The 12,557-nt window shown below is 42.7% G+C and overlaps 1 protein-coding gene across 1 annotated transcript in view; it reads right to left on the bottom strand.

Annotated features, from left to right (window-relative positions):
* Positions 1 to 12,557, bottom strand: part of bcl11ba (BCL11 transcription factor B a) — a 36,309-nt gene that overhangs the window by 5,449 nt on the left and 18,303 nt on the right. The window lies entirely within an intron of this gene.

The raw sequence follows: 12,557 nt of genomic DNA on the forward strand, positions 1-12,557 counted from the left end.
TGATTTTAACAATAACTTTTTAAAAACGTGTCCGCGTTGTGTAAAATTTTCTTGGCTGGAAGGCAGTGAGGTGCTGGAGTGTTTTATATTCTGCTTCGGACTGCTACTAGCTGCAAAGACTATGGGTACTCAGCTTGTCACATAAATTCTAATACTAATCATGTTTTGACAAGTGCATTTCCACAGTCACATTAGATCAGCACACACTCAATCCATGTACCAAGAGGTGCTCCCTTAGTCCAGGGACTCTCTCACTAACAACTGCTATTACAGTGTACTATATGTGGCTGCTGTGTGTTTGATAGATAAACCGTTATGTGTGTAAGCAGGCTAGATGATTTTCTCCAAGGATGACAGAAATAAATTGGCTAAAGTCATATTAGTTAGGACAAGAATACTCATAGACAGAAAAATAAAATCATGTGTTTATCTGAATAAACTAATCTAAATCCTCAGTGTTTTATAACGTGGAGCAGAAAACACTACGTTGTGATTTCCTGTAACACTGAGCAGTCCAAGATTTGTTAAACCCTATTTAGGGCTGAACCTTATGTATTGACTGTGTAGCTGGGCAACAACCAAGAGGCAGCGATAGCTGATGATAACACTTTTTCTTAAAATAATTTTATAATAATCATAGTTAATAAATGGTAAATTGATAAAGTAGGTGAAGTTGTATAATTCATTACTTATATTTATTATAAGTGTTAGCAGAATGACAAATCTGTCAGTCATGCAGCAGAAATTAAGTGAAAAAAATAATGACAGAAAACCACAAAAAAGAAACACACACGTTAAAATCAGCAGATTTTCAGAAGAAACCTTGTTTTTTAATTTTTTAACAGATTTGAGTTTCAAATATTAAAGAACCACTGATGTGCCATATAACTAAATCCAAACAGCAAACCTTACACACAAGTATAAACACACACAGAGATAATGGTAATTATACGCTTGTTCTTGTATTCAGTGAAGTGTTGACCTAGTACACTCATTTCAGATACTGGGCAAAACATATGCTGCTCTAATTGTTGCCCTGTTAGCCTTATTTGTGTGTGTGTGTGTGTGTGTGTGTGTGTGTGTGTGTGTGTGTATACATGGCCATGACTCTTTTTGGCAGCCAAAGACACACGCACTAAATCACACAGACGCACACACACATATATATAAATACTGGTTCTAATGTAGATGTGTTTTTATCAGACGTCACAGAGAAGCTAATATTTTTTCATTTCACATTTCTCCAGTATAAATACAGTTTTCTCTATTTGCCTGTTTAAAAATATATATTTTAGGAATGTATGAAATGTATTATTAGTCTACATTTTTAAAATTTCTGTGAAACACACACAATATTTAATCTTTTTTTTTTATAAAAATCTACAGAAAGAAAATAATGCTTTGTTAGAATTCATCAATTTAATCATTAATTTATTCATTTATATTAAAGAAAAATACTGCTCACCATCTCTTGCTTGCAAAAGATTGTGTGTGTGCATGTGTGTGTGTGTGCATTAAGTGGCTAGAGGTGGAACAGCTGTTTAGCTCCACAGTCCTGTATAGCCTTTTGACTTAATTATAGCAGACCGCACGCACACACACACACAGACACACACACAATAAAAATAACAGCTCCCCGTGTCTCAGCTTTTGTTGGCAAGTTTCTCTCACAGACACACACACATGCACACACACAGACACACACACAAGCTGTTTTAGTGCTGAATCTTAAGTGAATCTTAAGACCCTTAACACTCAAAAAAAAACCACCTCCAACCCCACCGTCTCTGTTAGCTTGACCCCCTTCTCTTCTGCTGACAGAAGTCATTGGAATGTGTGTGTGTCTGTGCGTGTGTGTGTGTGCGTGAGCAAACGAAACAGGGAGCGAGTAATAGAGAACGCGCCATTTCACTCTGGCCGCAGTGGAGGGAGCGGGTCATGGTTTTTGCTTGGGGGAAGTGTGTGTGTGTGTGTGTGTGTGTGTGTGTGTGTGTGTGTGTGTGTGTGTGTGTGTGCGCGCGCGCCCTCCCAGGGGAAAGGAGTCTAACGCAGATGGCAAATAAAGTATGCAGCCTGAGGCGAGAGCACATTATGCTAATTCTAATGTCAGCTGTACTTTAATATACGACTCTATTTAATCACCCCATTATTTCCTATTTCCATATGAAAAAACAGAACGAGCGAGGGAGAGCGAGGGAGCTGCTCATCACTTTATTTGGTAGAATGCAGAGGGCCGTGCTTTATGGAGGGGATGAGAAAACACACTCCCCTCCTCAGCATCTGCACAGATACACTGTGCCTGTGTGTTTGTGTCGAACGCGCACACGCGGCTTGAGTTACGACCCACTGTACGTCTGTTTACAGTAAGTGTGGGCCGCGTGCTTCAGTAAAGGTTATAGTAGTTCATTTTGAGCACCTAGTTTTGTCCTTTATAGAATAGATTATTTTCCATGACAGATAAACTTTAACTTAGCTGAATTATGTTGCCATGTAAAAAAATAACGTTTGCTTACTTTGCTGTTATTTAACTCGACTTTGCTGGTTTTACGTCTCACTGTTCAGTGTCCATCTGCCAAGACAACACTACCTTAATGTGCTCCTGCTGTTCAAATGCCCTCTTCAGCTGCCAGACAAAAGCAAAAACTGTGTGAAAATCCTCTGACTGCTCTCACCGCAGAGATGCGGGGCAACAGCAGCACTGACACATCACAGGACAAAATAGCATCTTTTGTGGCTTAAATAGACTTCCAGATCGAGAGGGTGTGTTTGCTCTGTGATGTGACGAGAACGAGGGATGTTAGTGTTTCCTGTCTGAACTGGCTTTATTTTAGTGATTTGAAATGATTCATGATGAAATAATTACAGCTGCAGTTTGGTATCCAGGCTCCCAGCCTGTCTCTGCAGATATGCTACAAATAAAATTGGGGAGTGATCCCAAATATCCCCCCTGGAAATGATGCGACTCATCGTTCATCAGATTGGACGAGTGATGGTGCAGTTTGAGTCGCCTGCTGAGCTAACTTGCAGCTTTGCTTTATTTGTGATCAGATGTTTAATCACACGATGTAGGCCAATGTGCCATTTTCTTTCAAAAATGACCAAATGAGGTCAAAAGCAGGAAAGTGTACTATTACATCAGAGCCACTGTTGGCCATTGGCCTTACTGTGCAGTAGTGGCAGCTGCATCAAATATGTGACTTGTTTGTTGAAATAAATGAACAATAAACCTTAATGTAAGTTTTAAAATCGACAGATAACAATAGCTCATATATATGCTCTGGGATCAGTTCATGTTTCGATCACAGGAAACAGAAATAATTATCTTTAAATGTGTAAACCTCAGAGGTGCTGACAAAACTAAGCAACTTAAACTCTCCATTCAAACCCATCCGTCCATAAACTCTAAGACGAAAGACGCTGTGTAGTCTGGCTCTCTGCCTGTGTTTAGTTTGGCTCACACACACACACACACACCTTCAGTATGTATAATGTCACATTATTAGACACAACCCTACGGACACCAAATATCATCGACCCAGTGTGATGAGCAGTAAGGAAGATGAATTTTAATATGATTTATTTCCTCTCAAACAAATACGCAGCGATCGGGTCGTCTGGACTGGAAGGATTCTCCCAGTTGAAACCAGTGATAATGGTGTCTGGTTTGTGTGTGTCCAGCGGCACATATGCAGCAGCCACGTTTTAAGTAATCTCTCTTCTTCATTTCTCTTCCCGGGTTCACTTTCACACAGTATAAAACTCTCATTACTGTCAGATTCCAATTTTCACTATGATTCAATTTGCCGTAATTACTGTTGCTGCCGCTAATAAAAAAAAGGGAAGAGTGGGAATGTCTAGAAAAGCAAAGGTGCAAAGGTCAACTGGCAGTTAGCAGCATTCATTTTCATCTCAGTGTATTCATCTGGGGCGGCTAATGGCCCAATTTTCTCCTCCTCGGTCCTCAATAAATATCGCTGGAATTACAGGTTAAATAGCCAAATTAAATCACAGCTATTACAGTTGAAGGAGGGAGGAAGAGATGTACAATTAAAGCAGACGCACGGATCAACACAAATGTGTGCGATAAATGCAGTGAGTGTCAGCCGAGGCTGTGAGGATTATTGTGTCCTATAAAGATCCTTTTCCTTTATGGCGACACAGAGTCAGACTCGTCTTTCCAGTGTTTTCTGTCCTCTCAAGCTGCAGCTATTCCTTTGCTTTTCTTATATAGAGAAAAATATCAAATGAATTTTACTACAACTGCAGTTAAATGTCAGCAATACCAGCTCCAGTCGCCCCGCAACTTTATAAGATCAAAGTAAAATTCCTGGATCGGAGCAAATTCCCGCTCCACCCACCCCTGCTTCTGCTAAATTATTTTTATCCTCAGTGGGGTTACATTTCTATCCCCACCCTCTGATTTTTACACTGCAGCACAAACAATACTCAAATCAGAAATTGACTTTAAATTGAATTTCAAATTGAATTTCCGAGCTCACGAGGGCAGACTCGGAGATCACGTTCTGACTTTGCACTGTGCTGTCAAGCATCGCTGTTTCAATGTATGTAGAAACGCAAAGGATTCAGAGCCTGACAGAAAAGTCCTGGAAACATTCCTTATGAGTCTAAACTGCACGTTGGATAATCTACATCACTCACAAAATGAGATCTGTAGCTTCTAACTTCAGCTTATTGAGCTGCAGTTATGCACCGAGGCTTCTGTCTCACAGCTCACAGGTAGAAACGTCGCTGAAGGTTCCTGAAGAAATTTTATACACACAGTTTGTTGACTTTGCAAGTGATTGAGCAGCCACGCTCAGTGTGAAAAGAGTTTCCCCATCCTCGACTTAATTCACTGCACCACTCAAAGTTGGAGCCTGTGGGCCACGATGCTGTAAAACACATTTCAGAGCTCAAAGTCCAAAAGATTCTGTCCACAGATTTGCAGATGAGGGTGAAAGAGATGATGTTCTGCAGCAAAGCAGAAACAATCAATGCACGCTGTTTCTTTATTGTTTTATTGTGAAAGACCAAATCTAGCCTTTGATGTTCTTGCAAACTGCACCCTGCATATATGGCTTTATAAGTATTTACACACACTGAGTGACTGAAATAACCCGCGGCAGGTTTCACAAAGATAGAGTAGACTGGTATGCAGCGTCAGGCCAGTCTTCATTTTGCTCATAGATAAAACTAATGCAAATTAGGCAGCTTTACAAAAATAAAGATAAAGTAATTTTAGGCCTAAAAGTTTCCACTCCACTTCACTTCATGCTAACTCAAACACCTAATGTTATTCGTTGCAATAGCAATTTCTGCAATACTCTAAAAAGAAGAACAAAGAAGGCTGATCTGAGGGGAAAAGCTCCCTTCATAAAGTGTGATTCATCATCTTTAGCTAGTTTACTTAAACCATCATCAGGAAAAAACACCGTTTGTTCCATTATAAAGATATCGTCCTCCCGATGTCTTCTTTGCCATCATGTTTGAACGTTCAACACCTAAACATGGGTTTATTCGAGCCACACGCTGCTCAGCAGCAGAAAATGTGCCATTTCAATAAAGGTCCAGACATTTTGATTTCTCTTAAAAGCTTTCCGTTTACGTGTTAACAGGAACAAAATAACACATCGACCAAATCCAACCACGAACTCTGACCCGACAGTTTAGAACAACCTGGTTGATTTTAACTTCACGAGGTTAAGCAGCCGTTTAACACGTTTGTTTTACCTTTGTGAGGCTTTTCCACACCAAAAAGCACGAAAGCTGTGACGAGTCGGGAGCGCAGGGACTCTGTGTGTACATCTGTGTGTGCATGTTCTCCTCTTGGCCTTTTGTCCCACTTGTAAAAAGTTTCCTGACATTTTTTTGCATACTTAAGCTGCGTTATTATTCTTCCATGGTGCCCCCTGACCTCACACACAGAGCTCTCCTCCTGCACGGCCGATTCACTATCATAGCATGGCAGCAAAGCAAATCAGGCACCGTGTTTGTCCACTCTTACACGTGTGGACACTCTACATACCTCACTGTCACGGTAGAGGACACTTTTTTCTCTAAACAGGTGTTTATTTGGTGTGTGTGTCTCCAGCCAATGGGATCGTTTCAAGTTCATCTGGTGCAGAGTTAAAGTGTTCTGCTAGTTTTCAATGACGTGTGCAGAGTGCAGCTTTTTTACGCCGTCCACCATGTGTCCATAACTACAATCACAACAACACCACAGCAGCAGCTGTAATCAAATCACTTTAGCTGTGCAAATATGAGGACCTGTTCTTTTCTCCAGCATCAACCTTTAGTGATTTGTTGGACTGACTCACCTGGTGGCTAAAGACCCAAAGTCTAAGCTCTTCCTGCTGTCAGCCTACACGCTCAGCCGGGTGATTTGATTTGTCCAAAGTGAAACACTAAATGGAAAGTTTAGTGCTTGGTTTGGATTTTGTGCTAATTTCATAATAAGTGATAGCCTTAGTTCATGAACTGGTGATAAAAACGTCATTTTCTTTGGAGACTCTCAGAAACTATTTTCTCAGCTTATTTGTACGAGCTGCTTATAACCAACTGTTTTCAGTAACAACACTTTGGCTACGTCCTCACGTACACGGGTGTTTTTGAAAACTGAGATTTTCCGTTTCCGTTTTTTTTTTTAATCCCGTCCACACGTGCAGTTTTGGAAAAATATCTCCGTCCACATGTAAACGCTAAAAACAAAATGTTGGCCAATCAGAAGCCTGGGAGGGAACGGCTAAACAGGGTTTTGTACCCTCACAAAACCTGAAGTACTTCTGAAAAGTTTGTGTTTTTCTGGAAAAGCAGCTAATTTCGTGTTACTTTTCAAATGTTAATAACAAAAGACAGTATTTGGCTGTCTCAGGAACTTAGGAATAAATCAAATGCATACAGGGTACATACATTAAATTTTTAAAAAATTTAATTTATTTAAAACCGACGTTGTGAGAACGTCTGTGAAGTTCACTCTGACTCCAGTAACTGTGTGTATATGTGTGTAAAAACTGCCGATAGATTAACAGCAACAATATTTTCTCTTCTTCTATTGTAGAAATGAATCTCATGTAAACAATAACACACCTTTGACGTTACGTGAGTAAATCTCTGTTTTCCTCGTCCACACGTAAACGTAAAAACAGAGTTTTTAAAATCGCAGTTTTCAGTGATCGACAACGCCATGTACGTGTGGACGAAAGGCCCAAACGTAAAAGTGACACGTATGTATATTTGAAGAGGCAAACCATGACTTTTACTGTATCACTGTTTCAAAGACTGTACTCAGCTCTCAATAGCTGGGTTGTTTTTCCCAAATACTACATGAGATTACTGCAGTCACTGCTGTCAGTAGCTGGAGGAGCCGTGTTTTGCTTAAAAAGCAACACCTCAAAAGTCCAACCTGACAGTTGGAACAAAGTGCATCGACATCCAGAATCAACATTATTTAGACACTGCTGCTCTCTGTTCCCTCACTCTGTCTCAGCATGTGCTGAACTTTAGCATTACCCCATCTTCTCTGCACGTTATCCAGCCAACAAAGGATTATGGTTGTGCAAGGTGTGCGCACACAAATGTGTATACAAGCCGTGCACTCATGACAAATCAAGGAGGGGGCTTTGACATTCTTGGGATGTTAAAGGAAGGCTTAGCTCATCACAGCCAAATTAGAATGCATTTAGCTCATTAGGGAAGTGGAGCAGCAGTGAGAGAAAGAAGAGGACAAAGACGAGATGCTCCGTCCCTCTCGCCACATGACAAGTGGTCCTGTAGTCAAAATGAGGGGGTGAGATGCAATCCAAAACAAACTGCTGCAGCAAGCTGTGTGTGTGTGTGTCCCTGTCTCTGTGCCCTGTTAACAAATTAGAGGGATTACCAGAGGAGAGTGCCAGAGCATACCAGCTAATCCCACACACTGGCCCGCACCACTGCACCTGGGGAGCGCGCATGAAGCTGTGTGTGTGTGTGTGAGGAAGAAGCTGTCACCAATAGACTCTACACAAGGCTTCATCCTGCCCAAACACAGCCTCTGAAGCCTGTGGGGGGTGCGCCTAATCCTGGACACACTCATATGCACATGGCATGGAGAAGCACCTGATACCTGTCACTCTTTCAGCGTGTGGACTTTGTGTTTACAGTTGAAAGTAAGCCGGGACCTTACAGGAGCAAGGATGATCTGGCAAGTGGGAGGTGCACTTAGATACGTGGTTAACTGATAGAGTACAGATGTGGCACATAAAAGGTAAATCCACCCCAACTCTCCAGGACAACAGCTGATCCGTCCGTGTCTGTGCTGCTTCTGCTAAACGGAGAAACAAGAACAAACATGTTTGCATTACTTAAAAAAATGCCCAGCGCTCAGGATCGTGGAGAGTCTGGGTTTTGTCTGTGGAGGTGAAGTCATCGACATCTTGTCAGGTGAAGACTTGGTTTGGTTTCTGTAGCCACAATAAAGAAACGCTGCCACGAGCTTGATTCCACTAAGACGGCAGTCCAACACATTTTTGGAACCCCTCGCCATCTCCTCTATGTCTCCCTGTCACCTGTCCCGTCCAAATCCCTCCCCACCCATCCTCCACCTCCTCTTGCACACTGCCAAGTGGGAGTCTCCTGGAACACACAACACACACATATGCTTGCAGCTCCGTCCAAGACTATGATGTAGCGGCGCACCTCCTGTTTGAATAAGACATATTACAGCTTTGCCTGACACCAGCAAGAGAAGAATTTCTCTCTCTGTTGTTCTGGTGCCTTTCTCCCTCATTTCATCACAAACCAGGTTCATGACTTTAACACTGTTCCTCGTGATCAGCTTCACCTTTTCACCCACCACAGCGTGGTAATCTTTAGCAGCTATTTAAACGTCTTCTCCCCTAAAACAGACATATTTGACTTGACCAACTTAATCTGTGGACGCAGAAGCAGAAGTACAATAGGGGGTTAATGGTGGAGGAGTGTAGACTGGGCTTTGAATGTTTTGGTCAGACTCCACTTGTTTATACAGAAACAGCAGTGAGAAGTAGGAGCAGGAAGGAAAGTGGGGCAGGTCGAGAGCAGATCCAGACCAGAAGGGGGTTAGGGGAGGACATGGATGGAGGGATGATGAGACAGGTCTGTGCTGGAGGCCCTTATAAGGGCTACATGACTGGAGAGCTCCTGAAAGGCTGCGTTGTTAACGCTCAAGTATATACCTGCAGGCAGGGGGGCCCATTATATAATGTAGCAGAGTCATACTGATTCATAGCATGCAGTGATTTCAATTTCATCCACCAAGTGAGCACAGAGCCTTCCAGGATACACTTACACCTGCTGGTGGCATGCTCCGAGTGAAATCTTATAACGGAAAAAAGGCTAAAAGGCCAAAATGCGCGTAAGTGAGCTGAAACATAACAACTTTAGTTTGTGGCTGAGATGCCCCCGAGTGGTGACTGGGTGGATCGTAACAGTTTCACATGTCTGTATTCAAAGCACATGAAAACTAGTTTAACTGCAGCTTAGAAAATCTAACAATCACCACGTGACTTACACAGAACCAGTTACGACAGACAGTAAACTGGTCGGCCATCTGTGAACAGCTGACATGGTGTGACTGGTTGTTACCATCAACACTGGTTAAGTGCTAAAGTACAGCAGCTTGTTAGCTCAAGTGTTTTGTAGGAGGAATGCACGACAGCCAAACATGTATTTTAGTAGTTAGTCTTGTACCAAAGCCAGGCCGCATTTACTTTGTTTTTCGTTGCAGGTTAGCATGAAGAGAAGTTTGAACATCAGCTAACTTACAGAAGGAAAAGGAAACTGAGGAAAACTATCACTCAGTGACAAAGATCATCATTACCTTAGAAACTGAATGATTCCTCCTGCCATTCCCAACGCCCACTGACTTTAGCCCCACGTTAACAAACCTTTCATTCATACTAACTCAGACCCTGTTATTCATCCTTCAGTTGGAAGACGATGTGAATCCTGTAGGTGTATGTCTGCATCTATATGTGAGGTTTGTATCAAAGCCCGAGCAGCTGTTTTCTCTCTTACAGACACTATACAGGACAGAGAATCAGAAAACTGTGTGGTTAGAGTTGGTTGGTGTGAGCCATCCTCATTAGACTGAAGTACGGACCATTTCGTTCAAGGCTGCTGGTTCTGCTCTGCTGCGAGTGTTTTTGTGCATGTGAGGGCTTTATCTTGGTTTTGCTAGCACGATCGCATCAGGACTCACTCGGCACATTTCCCACGCCATTGAAGCTCCTCGTTGCAGCCAGTTTAGGAAGTCCACACAGGTTAAGGCCACCTGTCACACGTTATCCACTGACCACCCACAGCTGAAAAAATCCCTCAGACACTGCAGTTTTCGTCAGTGGGGGTCAAATAGCATTTAGATGCCATAGTAGTGTGCTGTGGGGCAGGGGTAGCAAATGCATGGACAAGCCCTTTGACGATTAGACGGGGTGTGAGGGAACACCTGCCAAATTACAATGATCTCACATGCCTTTAATTTGCCAAACATTAAGTGGAGAAAAAGGGGGAATTTAAGGATCCTGCAGGATCACAAACACAGGAGTGCATATGAAGGTGATCCTAAAATTAACGATCCCAGTAACTCCGTGCACGAGAGAGATTTAAGTAACAAGGTGGGCTTTTATTTTGAAGTGCCAGTGCAGAAGGGCCAGAGAGAAACGCTGAAGAAAAGATCTGCCTGTTTCTCATCAGAGGGCTGCTGCCAGTTATTGGCCTACAGCCAGCATTGTTTACTTGGCCGGCCCCCTCAGCCTCGCTCTAAACACCAAATTATCCCAACAATTGGCAATTTTAGTCGAACCCACAGGTAAGAAAGGCCGCTCCTACGGGGGAGATGCTCACATGTGCTCTTGCTGCCTAAATAACAACAAATATTTATGAATGCATTACTCGCGTCCCGTTTCACAGGAACGCGGGCTGTTTTCTCCGAAGAAAAACTCCACGTTATTGATTTATTTACAGATTTATTTATTTTTTAAGGAGCATGAGAGATGGCAGCAGCCGAGATTCTCTCCTCCAGCCCTCTTTTTGTTATCTGTGATGTTGCTCAGAGAAATCAATAGAACAACTGTAGCTAGCAAGCTTTGTTTATCCTTTCCTCTAAGTGAATAATTCAGGGGTGTCAGCAGGGGTGAGGCAAAGCTTTGATACAAACGAAAGGGTTTGCTGTTTCTAGGAGGGGGAACTCTAACTCTCTCTTTGTCCCCCCAAAAGTCTGGAGGAGATGAGACACTGAGAGCAGCTAAAGGGTCCAAAGACTGCGAGAGACCACCGCTCTGATTCTGCAGCACTAGAACGTCCCTCACACAAAATAAGTGAGTGTGAGCACTGAAGGCTGAAACACTGGACGGTGTAAGAACAACACAACAAAGGAGAACGTGTTACTGTGGCAGAGGAGCTGCACTAACTGGTTTTAAGGGTTTTACAGGATTTTAAAAAACACAAAGGGAGAAAAGAAAACGCTCTAAAGCTTCTGTTGTGAACTTTCTTTGGCAGTTTTAAACGAGTGATGCAAAAGTGATGCTAGAAGCTTGAGCTGGTTTATATTTGGAGAATTTTAGGCATACTGGTCAAACTGGCTGCAGCTGAGGAGGAAGAGCAGTTGGAAGGTTGTTGGTTTGATGCCTGCCCACATGACAAACGTCCTCTGTGGTTCATCCGTCAGTGTGAGTGAGTGAATGAAGCATGTTGTACAAAGGGCCAAACAGCCCGTTTAGCATTTTAGCCTCACAGCTCTTCTGTCTCTGTTTGGAAACACAAGTGCAAATTCATTTAAAGGAGTAGATCCAGGTTTAGGTCACCAGAAGATCTCAGCCTGAACCTCAAGCTGTAGTTGTAGCTTTTAAGAAATACTTCACCTATCCACAAATGCATTTTTCCATATTTCCAAAGTGTAGGTCAGGGTTACCCCCTAACCTCAGAGAGTTACAGGAAAATGCAGCAGCCACACAACAGAACAGCAGCTCTTTAGTTTCTGTCATAAAACACAGGAAAGGTTTAAATTGCTTGGATTATGTGTCCTACCTCCTCATGTAAAGCCAAGGCAGTAAGTATGTGAAACCGGAGAGATTTAAAGCCTTCTAAACAAGGGGATCATCATGTATTTGTCAGGCTATGTCACCCTCAGCTCTGCACATACACACACCTACATGCACACACAATGAGGCAGCAAACATTTCCAGCAAAGTGGCTAAACCTCAGCGTCCCACCTTCGCCACGGATGCACAAAAGTCCTCGCTCGCTTGTAATTGAGGTTTAAATCTTTTGCTAACATCCTTCCATCCCTCACTCTTCACCAAACATGGACTGCACCAACACAGGGCCCCTAATCCTTCCCAGTTTAACCAAGTGAGAAATTAGCTTTTGTTAAGTGGTGATTTGGCCAGTGTTAAATGCCGACAGGCTATTGTAGAGAAGAGGGGCGGTCATGAGTCTCCCTCAAACTCAGCAAAACACTTGGATAATCCCATCGTGTCCGTGCGGCTGGACTGGGAATGCTGCTGCCTGCTAGTGAGCAGTGACAGTGCTGGCAAATTATTTTT

Source organism: Mchenga conophoros, linkage group LG19 (assembly GCF_057382185.1).
Source record: "Mchenga conophoros isolate Kocher_MC1m ecotype Shallow Benthic linkage group LG19, M_conophoros_male_GT1.1, whole genome shotgun sequence".
Taxonomy (NCBI): Eukaryota; Metazoa; Chordata; class Actinopteri; order Cichliformes; family Cichlidae; genus Mchenga; species Mchenga conophoros.